This window comes from Canis lupus, chromosome 22 (genome assembly GCF_011100685.1).
Source record: "Canis lupus familiaris isolate Mischka breed German Shepherd chromosome 22, alternate assembly UU_Cfam_GSD_1.0, whole genome shotgun sequence".
Taxonomy (NCBI): Eukaryota; Metazoa; Chordata; class Mammalia; order Carnivora; family Canidae; genus Canis; species Canis lupus.
This window is the reverse complement of record NC_049243.1, coordinates 36876978-36893547: the sequence shown is the minus strand read 5'-3', so window position 1 is coordinate 36893547 and position 16570 is coordinate 36876978.

Sequence of the window (16570 nt, the reverse complement as noted above, 5' to 3'; positions counted from 1 at the left end):
TTCTATTCCTTCTAAAAAATTCTCTTGATGGAAATCATAAACAGTTTCCTTTACAGTCCCTTAGCTTTGAAAATGTGGTATCTGATTGGTTTGAAATTAATTGCTCTGAGCCTACTAGTCAGATGGACAAGAGTTGTAGATTCTGTTCAATTCTGTCTAACATTACCATTATCAATGAAGTAACGTACTCTCTCTGATAGGCTCTATTTCTATTCAATCTCCTTTTTGGTCTTTGCTTGAGGATTGAGTAAAAGATCATGAAGCCATCATAAGAATATATTTCCAATCTCCTGGGGAAATTTTACAACTCAAAGGCTTATGCATTATCAAAGACTTTGATAAAGAAACCAAGAACTGATGTGTACTAATGACTGTACTTTTGAATTGTTTAAGGAATAAAATATCCCAAAACCTAGGACCAGTTTTTGGAGTCAATTAGTCTTGATTATCTTTAAAAGAATAGCAGGGGCACCTGGGTGTTTCCGTTGGTTAAGCATCTGACTCTTGATTTCAGCTCAGGCCATGATCTCAGGGTCATGGGATGAGCCCCACAATGGCCTCCCTTGCTGAGCAGGAAGTCTGTGTGTCTTCCTTTCCCTCTGCCCCTCCCCCTGGTCCCTCTCTTTCTTTCTCTCAGTCGCCCTACCCATCTCTCTCAAACAAATAAATAAATATTTTGAAAACATATTTAAGGGTACCTGAGTGGCTTAGTTGGTTAAGCATCTTCCTTTGGCTCAGGTCATGATCTCAGAGTCCTGGGATTGAGCCCCTCCCTGCTCAGCAGGGAGTCTGCTTTCCCTCTCCTTTTATCCCTCCCCTCTGCTCATGCTCTCTCTGTCTCTCGTGCTCTATCTCTCATATAAATAAGTAAGATATTTTTTAAAAAGCATGTTTTAAAAGAAGAGTAGCAAGTTCACTTCTTACTTGGAAAAGTACAATTAAAAAATATCTTAACCACCAATTAATTTACTGAAAATTAACATTTTAATAAACCCAGATTCTGCTTAAAATTTTTATATATTTCATACTCTTACTCTCCTCCAAATAATTCTTTAATTTAAAACAAATTCCCCATATGCTTATTTAGTAGGTACAGTAAGCCAGATATTGTGCTCGGTACAATGTTATAAATCATCATTGGAAATTATCCAAAATGTCAAATAATCTCACAAAAGAGAATAAAGAAATTAACAAATAAGGTATCCTGTGACAAGCAAAACGCTATGGGAACATGAAGAAAATACCTATCAAATTGATGGTGGGTGGGGGCAGAGAGGAAGCAAACATCTTAGGTCAGTGGAAATCTTGGTTAGGTTAAGAGTTTGCTAATTAAGTTAACATAAGTAAATGAAAAAGTATACATAAATATAGGTAATAGTTGCCTTCACTCATCTGCCCAGCTGTCATGCCTCACCTTATCTAAAGTCTTTAACCAGAAATTTAAAAAAAATTTCCTGTAATGATTATCTAACATTCTTTTTCTATACCAAGAATTAAGTTTTCAATTACCTTGTAAGAGACCACTTCCCTCCAGTAAGACTGTAGTAGTCCTGAACATGCTCTTGGTCAGTATTTTTTTCTCAATAGTAGATGAAGGCATGCCAGACAGTTAATAGTGCAAAGGCAAATAGTGGTAATATGATTGTGTATAAAACTTCAAGTAATTTGGTTTGAGTTGTGTGACTAAGGGTAAGTAGTGAATTTAGAAAAGAAAGAATTCTAGTTGATGAAGTTCTTTATTTGAAAATAAGGAAGTTTGAAATTTTTCACTATAGTTCATAAAGAGCTATTGAATAATTTTAAGAGGAAGGAGACAATTATGTGCGTCTTTTTTAGTTAAAATAATCAAGAAAATTGATCTCCATATTACAGATGAAGAAACTGAAGCTTAGGAAAGTCTTACACCAGGAGACACACAGTCACAAAATGATGGAGATGGGATTTGAACTCAAATTTGATTCCAGAGTTCTGCACTAGGCTATAGAGACTTTCGTGGGACCTAGCCTATGATAACTTTCAAATCATCCCAAAAACCTAGGATTTCGGCTTGAGATTTAAAGAGAGAACAGCTGGAATGCTACAGTGAGAAGAGTTCACACTTCTACCAAGGTAGGAAGACGGGGAAAAAGAAATGAAACAAAAGGCCTCCGAGGGGGAGGGGCCCGCGAGGAGCCGGGCTGAGGCCGGGGCGAGTGTCCCCAGGACAGGAGAGCCCCGTCCCGGAGGAGCAGGAGCTGCACCGACCTTCCCGGGCGGAAAGGGGCTCCAGGGAGGTGGAGCAGGACCCAGGAGGGCGGGGATGCCCTCGGGCTCCCGGGGACACTAACAGACACCTGCGCCCCGGGAGAGCCCCACACCCCGCGGCCGAGCTAAGGGCTGCAGCGCGCACGGCGGGACCCGGAGCAGCTCGGGGGGCTTGGGGGCAGCTCCGCGGAGGGGGCTGCGGGGCGGCAGCAGCTCGGGAGGGCTCGGGGGCGGCTCCGCGGAGGGGGCTGTGGGGCGGGAGCAGCTCGCGGGGCTCGGGGGCGGCTCCGCGGAGGGGGCTGCGGGGCGTGAGCGGGAATCCAACAGCCCAGGATCCGGCCTCCCCCGGGACAGGCACAGGCCGGGAGGGCCCAGGACAGCGAGGACGCTCCTGCCCCAGCTGAGCAGATCAGCGGCCCCGCCCCGGAGCCTCCAGGCCCTGCAGACGGAGAGCTCCGGAGTTACTGCGGGAGCTGACTCCAGGGCTCCAGGGCTGGTCCCGCCACTGCGGTGGTTCCTCCTGGGGCCTCACGGGGTAAACAACCCCCACGGAGCCTCACAGTGGCCTCGCCGGATAAACAGGTTAAACATCTTTCACCGAGCCCTGCACCAGGCTGGGGGCTGAGTAGCTCTCTCAAGTGCTCACACCTGAGAATCAGCACATCAGGCCTTTCCCCCAAAAGAAGAGCTAGACGGACAGGGGAAAAACAAATTATTGACCAAGCCACACTGGAAAGTTCCAGGGGAAGTCAAGGGATTTACACTACACAGAATCAGAGGATACTCCCCCTTGTTTTTTGTTTTTTGATTTCTGTTTGCTTACCCCCCCTTTTTTTTCTTTTCTTCTTTTTTTTTCTCCTTTTTATTTCTTTTTCTTTTCTTCTGCTTTTTCTTTTCTTCTTTTTCTTCTCTCTTTTTCGCCTTTTCTCAATACAACTTGTTTTTGGCCACTCTGCACTGAGCAAAATGACTAGAAGGAAAACCTCACCTCAAAAGAAAGAATCAGAAACAGTCCTCTCTCCCACAGAGTTACAAAATTTGGATTATAATTGTCAGAAAGCCAATTCATAAGCACTATTATAAAGCTACTGGTGGCTCTAGAAAAAAGCATAAAGGACTCAAGAGACTTCATGACTGCAGAATTTAGATCTAATCAGGTAGAAATTAAAATCAATTGAATGAGACGCAATCCAAACTAGAGGTCCTAACAATGAGGGTTATTAACAAGGTGGAATAACGAGTGAGTGACATAGAAGACAAGTTGATGGCAAAGAGGGAAACTGAGGAAAAAAGAGGCAAACAAAAGATCATGAGGATAGATTAAGGGAATTAAATGACAGCTTGAGGAATAAAAATCTATGTTTAATTGGGGTTCTCTATGGTGCTGAAAGGGACAGAGGTCCAGAATATGTATTTGAACAAATCATAGCTGAAAACTTTCCTAATCTGAGAAGGGAAACAGGCATTCAGATCCAGGAAATAGAGAGATTCCCCCCTAAAATCAATAAAAACTGTTAAACACCTCGACATTTAATTGTGAAGCTTGAAAATTCCAAAGATAAAGAGAAGATACTTAAGCACTAAGAGACAAGAGATTCCTAACTTATATGGGGAGAAATATCAGATTAACAGCAGACCTCTCCACAGAGACCTGGCAGGCCAGAAAGGGCTGGCAGGATATATTCAGGGTCCTAAATGAGAAGAACATGCAGCCAAGAATACTTTATCCAGCAAGGCTCTCATTCAGAATAGAAGGTGAAATAAAGAGCTTCCAAGACAGGCAGAAACTGAAAGAATATGTGACCACCAAACCAACTCTGCAAGAAATTTTAAGGGGGACTCTTAAAATTCCACTTTAAGAGGAAGTCCAATGGAACAATCCACAAAAACAGGGACTGAATAGGTATCATGATGACACTAAACTCATATCTTTCAATAGTAACTCTGAACGTGAATGGGCTTAATGACCCCATCAAAGGCGCAGGGTTTCAGACTGGATAAAAAAGCAGGACCCATCTATTTGCTGTCTACAAGAGACTCATTTTAGACAGAAGGACACCTACAGCCTGAAAATAAAAAGTTGGGGAACCATTTACCATTCAAATGGTCCTCAAAAGAAAGCAGGGGTAGCTATCCTTATATCAGATAAACTAAAGTTTATCCCGAAGACTGTAGTGAGAGATGAATAGGGACACTATATCATACTTAAAGGATCTATCCAACAAGAGGACTTAACCATCATCAATATATATGCCCCGAATGTGGGATCTGCCAAATATATCAATCAATTAATAACCAAAGTTAAGACATACTTAGATAATAATACACTTATACTTGGTGACTTCATTGTAGTGCTTTCTATACTCGATAGTCTTCTAAGCACAACATCTCCAAAGAAACAAGAGCTTTAAATGATACACTGGACCAGATGGATTTCACAGCTATCTACAGAACTTTACATGCAAACTTAACTGAATACACATTCTTCTCAAGTGCACATGGAACTTTCTCCATAGAAATAGAGAATAGAATAGACCACATACTGCGTCACAAATCAGGTCCTAACCAGTACCAAAAGATTGGGATTGTCCCCTGCATATTATCAGATAATAATGCTTTGAAATTAGAACTAAATCACAAGAAGTTTAGAAGGATTTCAAACACATGGAGGTTAAGGATAAAAGATGAAAGAGTCAACCAGGAAATTAAGGAAGAATTAAAAAGATTCATGGAAACTAAAGAGAATGAAGATACAACCATTCAAAATCTTTGGGATACATCAAAAGCAGTCCTGAGAGGGAAATGCATCACAATACAAGCAGCCATCCAAAAACTGGAAAGAACTCAAATACAAAGCCAACCTTATACCTAAAGGAGCTAGAGAAAAAACAGCAAATAGATCCTACACCCAGCAGAAGAAGAGAATTAATAAAGATTCGAGCAGAACTCAATGAAATCGAGACCAGAAGAACTGTGGAACAGATCAACAGAACCAGGAGTTGGTTCTTTGAAAGAATTAATAAGATAGATAAACCCTTAGCCAGCCTTATTAAAAAGAAGAGAGAGAAGACTCAAATTAATAAAATCACGAATGAGAAAGGAGAGATCACTACCAACACCAAGGAAATACAAACGATTTTAAAAACATATTATGAACAGCTATACGCCAATAAATTAGGCAATCTAGAAGAAATGGACACATTTCTGGAAAGCCACAAACTCCAAAACTGGATCAGGAAGAAAGAGAAAACCTGAACAGGCCAATAACCAGGGAGGAAATTGAAGCAGTCATCAAAACCTTCCCAAGACACAAAAGTCCAGGGCCAGATGGCTTCCCTGGGGAATTCTATCAAACATTTAAAGAAGAAACCATACCTATTCTACTAAAGCTGTTTGGAAAGATAGAAAGAGATGGAGTACTTCCAAATTCGTTCTATGAGGCCAGCATCACCTTAATTCCAAAACCAGACAAAGACCCCACCAAAAAGGAGAATTACAGACCAATATCCCTGATGAACATGGATACAAAAATTCTCAACAAGATACTAGCCAATAGGATACAACAATACCTAAAGAAGATTATTCACCAGGACCAAGTAGGATTTACCCCTGGGATGCAAGGCTGGTTCAACACTCATAAAACAACCAATGTGATTCATCATATCAGCAAGACAAATACAAGAACCATATGATCCCCTCAATAGATGCAGAGAAAGCATTTGACAATATACAGCATCCATTCCTGATCAAAACTCTTCAGAGTGTAGGGATAGAGGGAACATTCCTCAACATCTTAAAAGCCATCTACGAAAAGCCCACAGCAAATATCATTCTCAATGTGGAAACACTGGGCGCCTTTCCCCTAAGATCAGGAACAAGACAGGATGTCCACTCTCACCACTGCTATTCAACATAGTACTGGAAGTCCTAGCCTCAGCAATCAGACCACAAAAAGACATTAAAGGCTTTCAAATTGGCAAAGAAGAAGTCACACTCTCCCTTTTCGCCGATGACATGATACTCTACATACAAAACCCAAAAGCCTCCACCCCAAGATTGCTAGAACTCATACAGCAATTTGGCAATATGGCAGGTTTCAAAATCAATGCCCAAAAATCCGGCATTTCTATACACTAACAATTACACTGAAGAAAGAGAAATTAAGGAGTCAGTCCCATTTACAATTGCACCCAAAAGCATAAGATACCTAGGAATAAACCTAACCAAAGATGTAAAAGATCTATACCCTAAAAACTATAGAACACTTCTGAAAGAAATTGAGGAAGACACAAAGAGATGGAAAAATATTCCATGCTCATGGATTGGAAGAATTAATATTGTGAAAATGTCAATGTTACCCAGGGCAATTTACACGTTTAAGGCAATCCCTATCAAAATACCATGGACTTTCTTCAGAAAGTTGGAACAAATTATATTAAGATTTGTGTGGAATCAGAAAAGATCCCGAATAGCCAGGGGAATATTAAAAAAGAAAACCATAGGTGGGGGCATCACAATGCCAGATTTCAGGTTGTACTACAAAGCTGTGGTCATCAAGACAGTGTGGTTCTGGCACAAAAACAGACACATAGATCAATGGAACAGAATACAGAATCTAGAAGTGGACCCTCAACTCTATGGTCAACTAATATTTGACAAAGGGGGAAAGACTATCCACTGGAAAAAAGACAGTCTCTTCAATAAATGGTGCTGGGAAAATTGGACATCCACATGCAGAAGAATGTAACTAGACCACTATCTTGCACCATACACATAGATAAACTCAAAATGGATGAAAGATCTAAATGTGAGGCAAGATTCCATCAAAATCCTAGAGGAGAACACTGCAACACCTTTTTTGAACTTAGCCACAGTAACTTCTTGCAGGATACATCCATGGAGGCAAGAGAAACAAAAGCAAAAATGAACTATTGGGACTTCATCAAGATAAGAAGCTTTTGCGCAGCAAAGTAGATACAGTCAACAAAACTCAAAGACAACCTACAGAATGGGAGAAGATATTTGCAAATGATGTATCAGATAAAGGGCTAATATCCAAGATCTATAAAGAACTTATTAAACTCAACACCAAAAAAACAAACAATCCAATCATGAAATGGGCAAAAGACATGAACAGAAAACTCTCAGAGGAAGACATAGACATGGCAAACAAGCACATGTGAAAATGCTCTGCATCACTTGCCATCAGGGAAATACAAATAAAACCACAATAAGATACCACCTCACACCAGTGAGAATGGGGAAAATTAACAAGGCAGGAAACCACAAATGTTGGAGAGGATGTGGAGAAAGAGGAACCCTCCTGCACTGTTTGTGGGAATGTGAACTGGTGCAGCCACTCTGGAAAATTGTGTGGAGGTTCCTCAAAGAGTTAAAAAGAGATCTGCTGGGATCCCTGGGTGGCGCAGCGGTTTGGCGCCTGCCTTTGGCCCAGGGCGCGATCCTAGAGACCTAGGATCGAATCCCACATTGGGCTCCGGGTGCATGGAGCCTGCTTCTCCCTCTGCCTGTGTCTCTGCCTCTCTCTCTCTCTGTCTGTGTGACTATCATAAATAAATAATAAAATTAAAGAAAAAAATAGATCTGCCCTACGACCCAGCAATTACACTGCTGGGATTTACCCCAAAGATACAGATGCAATGAAACGCCGGGACACCTGCACCCTGATGTTTCAGCAGCAGTGTCCACAGTAGCTAAACTCTGGAAGTAGCCTTGGCGTCCATCGAAAGATGAATGGATAAAGAAGATGTGGTTTATGTATACAATGGAATATTACTCAGCCATTGGAAAAGACAAATGCCCACCATTTGCTTCAACGTGGATAGAACAAGAGGGTATTATGCTGAGTGAAGTAAGTCAATTGGAGAAGGACAAACATTATATGGTCTCATTCATTTGGGGAATATAAAAAATAGTGACAGGGAATAAAGGGGAAATGAGAAAAAATGAGTGGGAAATATCAGAAAGAGAGACAGAACATGAGAGACTCCTAACTCTGGGAAACGAACTAGGGGTGGGTGGAGGGGAGTTGGGCGGGGGTGGGGGTGACTGAGTAACAGGCACTGAGGGGGCACTTGATGGGATGAGCACTGGGTGTTATTCTATATGTTGACAAATTGAACACCAATAAAAATAAATTTACAAAACAAACAAAAAACAAAAAAATTAAAATAAAATAATCATGAAAATTATCTAATATATTCAAGAGCAGAATGTTAACTCCCAATATATCTATAACACGAGTACAACAATTATAAAACACTTAAAAATTAACTATACGTCTTTGCTAGCAATTGATACCCAAATCATAATTAAGGGTACCTGATTAGCCTCAGTAATGATCTTTCTATGGGTTTTTTAAATTAGACCCCTTATAAGGTAGCCACATTATTTGGTCATTATATGAGCTAAGTCTTTTGATGTGGAATCGGAGTTAAGTCTCCTATATTGTTTTTGCTTTCTACTATTGATTATTGTAAAAGCTAGGTAAATCTTTTAGAATGTCCCATATTTTACATTTATATTTTTCTTTTTTTCTGTTGTCATTTAAATGATTCCTTACCTTTTGTGTTTCTTGTTAATAGAGATTAACTTTAGATGCTTGACAAGTGCAGATTCAACTTTTCAAAGACTAAGTCAGAATATTTTTATTAGGAAGTAAGCTGAATTCATACATAATATAAATTCATCATTTATGTAACAACTGAGCAAAGGCAAAACAGAATCTATAAACTATTTTTGGTTTATAATGAAGTGTGTTCTATTGTGTTTTTAGGTTTGTTTTTATTTCTTATTCTTGGGCAAAATGATTGGCTGAAACCATGAGGGATAAGAGTCGGCCCTAAAGCAGATTGATGCAGTTATTAGGAAAATGTTTTCAAATTATCTCTGGGTGTTTCTTAAACTTGTGATTTCAACTATAAATGGTGCATGTTCTTTTCATCCCTGGGTCATGGCAATTAGTACACTTATGTTAACATCTCCACTAGTTAAACAAAGATAACACCATTTCTCTGATACCAATTCCTGTCTTCCTTTTGAGTTAAACATAGTTCCCAGAGAAAGCAAATTGACTATGAAGGCTACCAGCTCTTTTTGACATGTCATTTGTTGAATGACAGCTCAGAATTATCACTGGAAATTAATGTTTAAGCAACTGTACATCAGACACCAGAGGAAGAATTATTTACACAATCAAAAACAACTTAGGTAACGTGGAAACTCCCTCTTCACCAGTTTTTGTTTTTATTGGCTTAAACCTTCCTAAAAGAATTAATTACATGGATTCATTTGGCCAAATTTTAATAACCAACAAGCCTTGTTTTGTAATGAATACTTGATTGATCCACTTTTGTAAAGTGTTTACTCAATTTTTTATTTTACGGGATAATTCATTATACATATTAAACCTCGAGATGTTTTTTTATGATATTTGAACAATAATCAGAAATTATAGATCAAATGTTTTAGTCTAGGTGAGAAAGCCGCCTTATAAATTAGTGAAACCCACCTATAAATCACCACATTAGGCTCTTAATAACATATGAATAAATTGGGAATTTGTTTGAATTTTTGAAAGGCAAGATGACCATATAAAAGTATATTCGATGCTTTGATGAGGTAAGCTAACCCGTTAGGACCATCTGATAACACAAAAAAATATAATCTTATGGACTATAATGAAATATAATAAGAAAAATATTGGTTCAAATTACTATCTCGATTTGTCAGTCTTATTGTAAAAGACAATTTCATGTTCTCTAAGAAAATAATTTGGTCATAGCTTCTCTTATTAGCCCTATGTTCTGCTCTTTAGTGCCCTTTCAGTTCCTTTGAGGTTGGAAAAAAATTAGTCCTGTTAACTGTGGGAGCCTATGGTTTACCGAATGACTATCAGAAGGGTCTGAAATAGAGTCAGCAGTTGGAAAGTATGACAGCTATTGGAATTATTTGAGAATGGTAAATCAGAGATGTCCAAAACTTTAAAGTGGCAAAAAAGTTGAGAGAAGGGAAGAATAATTACAGTGGTAATTTTTATAGTCTAAATATTTAGAAATAACACAAACAAAATTAAGGATAAGGGAGGGAAAAAACAGAACTAGATGTACCTTATAAAAATCAACTAAAGATCTTGGGAAGAAGCTGTTTAGAACCTACTGTCATGGGCAGCCCCAGTGGCGCAGCGGTTTAGCACTGCCTGCAGCCCAGGGTGTGATCCTGGAGACCCTGGATCAAGTCCCATATCAGGCTCTCTGTATGATGCCTGCTTCTCCCTCTGCCTGTGTTTCTGCCTCTCTCTGTCTCTATGAATAAAAAAACAAACAAACAAAAAAAAACTATCTACTTTGCAAGACTATACGTTTGTTTAAAAAAAAAAAAAGAACCTACTCTCATATTGTTGATTCAGAAGTTTTTGCAGTTGATAACCTGCTTTTGGAAATGTGTTGCTTTTTGAGATAGTTTACTGGATTTCAGGATTAAATCTTTTGTGTGAATGCATGTTCAAGTTCTAAATTTTTTAGCACATTTATAACTGGGTAGCATTAATCGTTGGGGGAGTGTTCTGGAGTATAAGAGCATGGCATAGGGTTAAAGAAATTATGCTTTTCAATGCAGTTCTGTGGCTTGCTTTCATGCTTTTTTTCAATAAAAATCAATATTCTAACTGTATACCTGGTAAATCTCTGTTGGAAATGTTTTTGTGGTTTATGTATATGTGTGTGTGAGAAATTTAGTTTGAAGATCAGTATGTAGAGGAGTCTGACAATGGGGTGGTCAATATAAGACTCACAAGACATCTCATATAATTAAAATTTACAGTATGTAGATAAAACATCATTAGAGCTAGGGATAGAACTTTAGGTCAAGATTAATTCCTATTATCAATTTGGACAGCTTTGGTTTTAAAATATATTAGTTTAACCTTTTGATGAAAACTTTAGGATAGTAAAGGATGGAACTTTATCTTTTAATGAGAATTTGTATAAGTCCTTGGTTATTAAATTCATAAAGTAAGTTTCTGTCACATCAGCATGTATTGAAAGTATTTCCCAAGGAAAAACAAATTGTTGAATCATTTAGCAAGTTAAAGATAAGGAAATGCATCAATCTAACCAGGAAATTTTCATACTATTACTAAGGCATATTGATAACTTTGAGATTAGTATAGATGGATGAAATCCATTTATAAATTCAAATTGCTTCTGGATGATTGTTTTGAATCTTGCTCTCCTTTATAGTTCTCCCTAGTTTTAATTACAAATAAGGCAAATTTTGGCCATATTCTGAGTCCCTCAGATAAAATTTTTCTACCAATACATTTTTTTAAAGTTTGGATTAACTTGACACTATGGTTCCTTTATGTAACATGAGCTCCCAAAGTCTTGATTTCTGTGATTCTGGGCAGCCATTTTGGATGAGCCAAAGTCCATGGAGGTTGATGAAATATTTCTGAGAAAATAGATAGTTTTGTTCTTTTATAAGAGGCAGAAGGTTGTATTTAAATCAATCCCTCTAGATTCATAAAAATCAGGTTGAGCAACTGTCTTTAAAATCTCGGTAGTGATAAAATCAGTAAGGGCTGCTTGTTTTACATAATAGTCATCCAGGGATTTAGCTCTTCCTTTTCAATTATGGTTTAAATATAATAAAGTATATAGAATGGCACATTTCTTAGAAATATTTTTCATAAAGTGTCCCTTAAAATTAAACGTGCATATAAATCAACAGTATTAAAAATTCAAATTCCTATACCACAGTGCCAGAGAATTTGATTAGGTAATTCTGAAGTGACATCTAAAAATAAACATTGTAACAAACATTTCTCAACTCTACATTGAAATTTATAATACAAGCTCTCTGGATTGTCAGAGGATTAGAGTGAATGGATTGCACAATGTTTTGATTAACTTGAAGATAATTACTAGATAGCTTGTATTTTTAAATAATTTTAGGACACCTGGGTGACTCAGTGGTTGAGTGTCTGCCTTCAGTTTGGGGTGTGATCCCAGGATACCAGGGATTGAGTCCCACATGGGGCTCCCCGCAGGAAGCCTGCTTCTCCCTCTGCCTCTGTCTCTGCCTCTGTGTGTGTCCATAAATAAATAAGTAAATAAATCTTTAAAAAAAATAACTAAATAATTTTATAGTCTTAATTTATAAAATATCTCATTTGAAACAAAAGATTTTGAGCGAAGGGCAGCCCGGTGGCTCAGAGGTTTAGCGCCACCTTATGCCCAGGGCCTGATCCTGGGGACCCCGGATCGAGTCCCAGGTCGGCCTCCCGTCATGGAGCCTGCTTCTCCCTCTGCCTGTGTTTCTGCCTCTCTCTCTCTCTCTCTCTCTTTCTCTCTCTTTCTCTCTCATGAATAAATAAATAAAATCTTAAAAAAAAAAAAAAGGAATTTGAATGAAGACCCTGGATTAGAGCTGCGTTCAACTATAAGTACTAGTTCTATGACTTACTAAAGTTGTTTGATCTTTTATAAGGTTCTTAACCTGAAATAGTTAGACCAGATATACTAGATAAATGGATTTCTACTCAAAGTGATCAGTTGTGGTAGAAGGAATTAAATACAGATTATAACACATGTTTGGTTCATAGTAACTACTCAGTAACTCTTAACTCCTCTATTTTGTGAAATACCTGCCACATTATAACAGATGCTAAATAGACAATACTTTCTATTTTAATTCAGGTTAACTAGATATATTTATGGAGAACTTCTAATCCAAGAAGAAAAACAACTTCTTTTAATGGCAACCTTAAAATGTTTATTACCACATAATTATGTAAAAAAGTGCACATGTATATATTTATACTGTGACTTAAAATATTCACAAAGACTTCTCTTCCACTAGTGGTCAACATTTGCTGTTTTGGACAGGTATAGCTCTATGAAAAACTAAAAATTCAGAAAAATGTGATTATGAAGTTGATTTGTGTAAGATTTTGGAAAGCAACCAAGGCAGAAATGATTTGAGGAGTCATCGATCACTTTAGGGGAAAGAACCCCAGAAATATGACATGATCATTGTTATCTCTTTTCATTTTGAGGCATTTGCTGATCAAGAACTGGCACCTGAGAGGGTGAGAAGCCAAACCAAATAGTTGCCAGTCACAAAATATAGAAGACAAAATTTGACATCAGGCCTGGAAAGTTTGAGAAGCTCTTGTAAATGCCATATATTACCAGTTGTGATCTCTATTAAATTACATGCTAAAAGAAAAGTGAAATGGAAATAATATAGCCCTCACAAGTTCTGAAATTCAGCATAACATCAGTGTAGGTTCTTATTTGATTAAGGCACTGTTCCCTTAATTTCTTTCAGGAATTGTCTGTGTAGAAAGAATATACAATGAGTGCTTCAGATTAACCATAGAATTCTTAATACAAAATACCCCATACTTATTTAAAATAACCAAACAACACAAAAAATATAATTGGGTAGTATTAGACCCACAGAGGGTCCAAGATATTAGACAAATATTTTAAAACAACTGGCTAGTATGATCAAGAGATTAAAAGACAAGCTGAAATTTTTCAGCAGAGAGCTAGGTAATATTGCAGAAGTAAATAAAATCCCTGAGATTAAAAAAATTCAATAGGTTTAATAAATGATTACATAGAAATTACAAGGAAATTAATAAATTGACAAAGAAGAAAATATTCAGATAAAATTCCACAAATAACTAAATATTAAAATATGTAAAGGAAAACTAAAGTAATAAAATATTTGTATTTTAATATGCTTAACAAATAATAAAAAACATAGAAATTAAGAAAACATGATAAGGAAAACTAAACTGGGGATCCCTGGGTGGCTCAGTGGTTCAGCGCCTGCCTTTGGCCCAGGGCATGATCCTGGAGTCCCAGGATCAAGTCCCGTGTCAGGCTCCCGGCATGGAGCCTGCTTCTCCCTCTGCCTGTATCTCTGCCTCTCTCTCTCTCTCTCTCTCTCTCTCTCTGTATAAATAAATAAAATCTTAAAAAAAAAAGAAAAAGAAAACTAAACTAAATGCTAAATGACTACACACAAACAATATCCAGAACTGCTGAGTTCATTTTGTAAAGAATTCTTGTCACAAAGCCAGTCTCAATAAATGTAAAAAATTACAGAATAGATATTCTTTTCATAGGGAAATACATCTCTAAATCATTTTTAAAAGAACTAGAAGAGAAATTTTTACACAACTGGAAATGAAGATCTATACATCTAAATTCCATTCTTAAAGTTTAAGTATTTTTTTAAGATTTTATTTATTTATTCATGAGAGACAGAGACAGAGAGAGAGAGAGAGAGAGAGAGAGAGGGGCAGAGACATAGGCAGAGGGAGAAGCCGGCTCCTCTCGCAGGGAACCCAATGTGGGACCCGATCCTAGATGCTGGGATCACGACCTGAACTAAAGGCAGACACTCTACTTCTGAGCCACCCAGGGGTCCCAAAGTTTAAGTATTTTGAACATTTTAAATAAAATATAACTTATGAAACACATGTAGGTAAAGCTGCACTTAATATTTATATATATACATACATGTTATAAACATAAATGCATATTATAGAAAATAAAGTCTGAATTAGTGATTAAAGCATCCATCTCAAAATTACAGCATCAAATTAATTTCAATGAAAAAAGAAACAAAAATACAAATGAATAAATATAGGAAACAAAGACGCAATAGAGAATATTAACAATGACAAAACTCAATTTATTCTCTCAGTTTGGTAACAAAGGTGCTAAATCTCTGGCAAGACTGATTAAAGAAAAATTAGAGAAGGTACCACTTGCCAAATTCAGGAATGAAAAACAAGATTTCACTGTAGACTTCATACACATTAAAAATTAATATCAGAATATTATAAAATATTTCATCCCAGAAATTTTAAAATTTAAAACTGGAAAATTTATAGAAAAACACAATGAAATAGTTGCAAACATTCTAACGAAAATATTGGCAAATGCAATTAAAGAATGTATATTATACTTAACCTAGTTGGTACAGTTAGTTTAATATTTGGGATTTTAAAAAATGATCAATTATATGATATTTCAATACATCCTAAAACAAATTATGAAATTCAAGATGTGAATCATAGAAAAACCTTGTAGCAAATATCATACTTATTGTAAAATAATAGAAGTTTTCTACTAAGATTGGAAAGAAGATGTACATTGCCAGCATCAGCACTTCTATAAAGCTGAAGGGTCCTTACCACTGCCAAAAAAATAATAAGTGAAATATACAAGAAGTGTAAAGGAAAAAAATAATTAATTGCAGATGGCATAGTTTTATTTTGCATGATGAAACTACAGAATTTAAAGGTAGATTAAAATTAATAAGTTTATGAAGAGTGCTTTGATGTAGCCATGTATATTGCCAGCAGCAAGCAAAGAATAAAATGTAAAAAAATTAAAAAAAATACGGTACCACTAAAAAAATCAAATACACAGGTAATCATTTGCCTAGTAAAATGTTGGAGACCTTAACACAGAAAAATATAAGCATTTTTTAAAGATTTTTTATTTATTTGAGAGAGACAAGAGATAGCAACAGAGAACATAGCAGGGAGGAGAGTGAGAAGCAGGCTCCCTGCTAAGCAGGGGGCCTGACATGGGGCTCAATGCCAGAACCCTGAGATCATGACCTGGGCCAAAGGCAGATGCTTAACTGATTGAGCCCCCAGGTGCCCCATCTATACGCATAATTGATAGTTATTTCAAAATTTAACATATGGAGAAGAATATATTATGTTCTAGGAATGAAGGCTTCATGTTAAAAATGTCATTTTTCTCAATTGATGTGTAGATACAATGAAATCTTTATCAAAATCATAATCACCTTTGAGGATTGGTGTGGTTACCGCCTTCAAAAGCTTTCTCTAAAATGTATATAAATGTATACAACATTTAAAAATTAGTAGTTTAAAAATAGCCAAGATAATCTTGAAGACCAGGAAAAAGTACAATGGTAATGAGAAGGGGAGGATGAGGAAGAGGAAAATCCAGGAGGATGTATACACCAAATGTGTTTTTTTATGACACAACAGTACTGAATACATGGTAGTATTGACACAAGGATAAATAATTAGATCAGTGAAACAGTGTTCAGAAATAGACAACATGTAAAGGGTCATGGAATTATGAAGATGGCATATAGAAAATTTAAAATTGTATTCAATGACTGGTGTTCCTTAAGATAAATATCTGTGTGAAACTAAATGAACCCCTATTTCTAACTGTACACATGTATCTATTTCAGTTAAAGATCTTAGTATGAAAGTAAAATAAAACTTCTAGAAAAC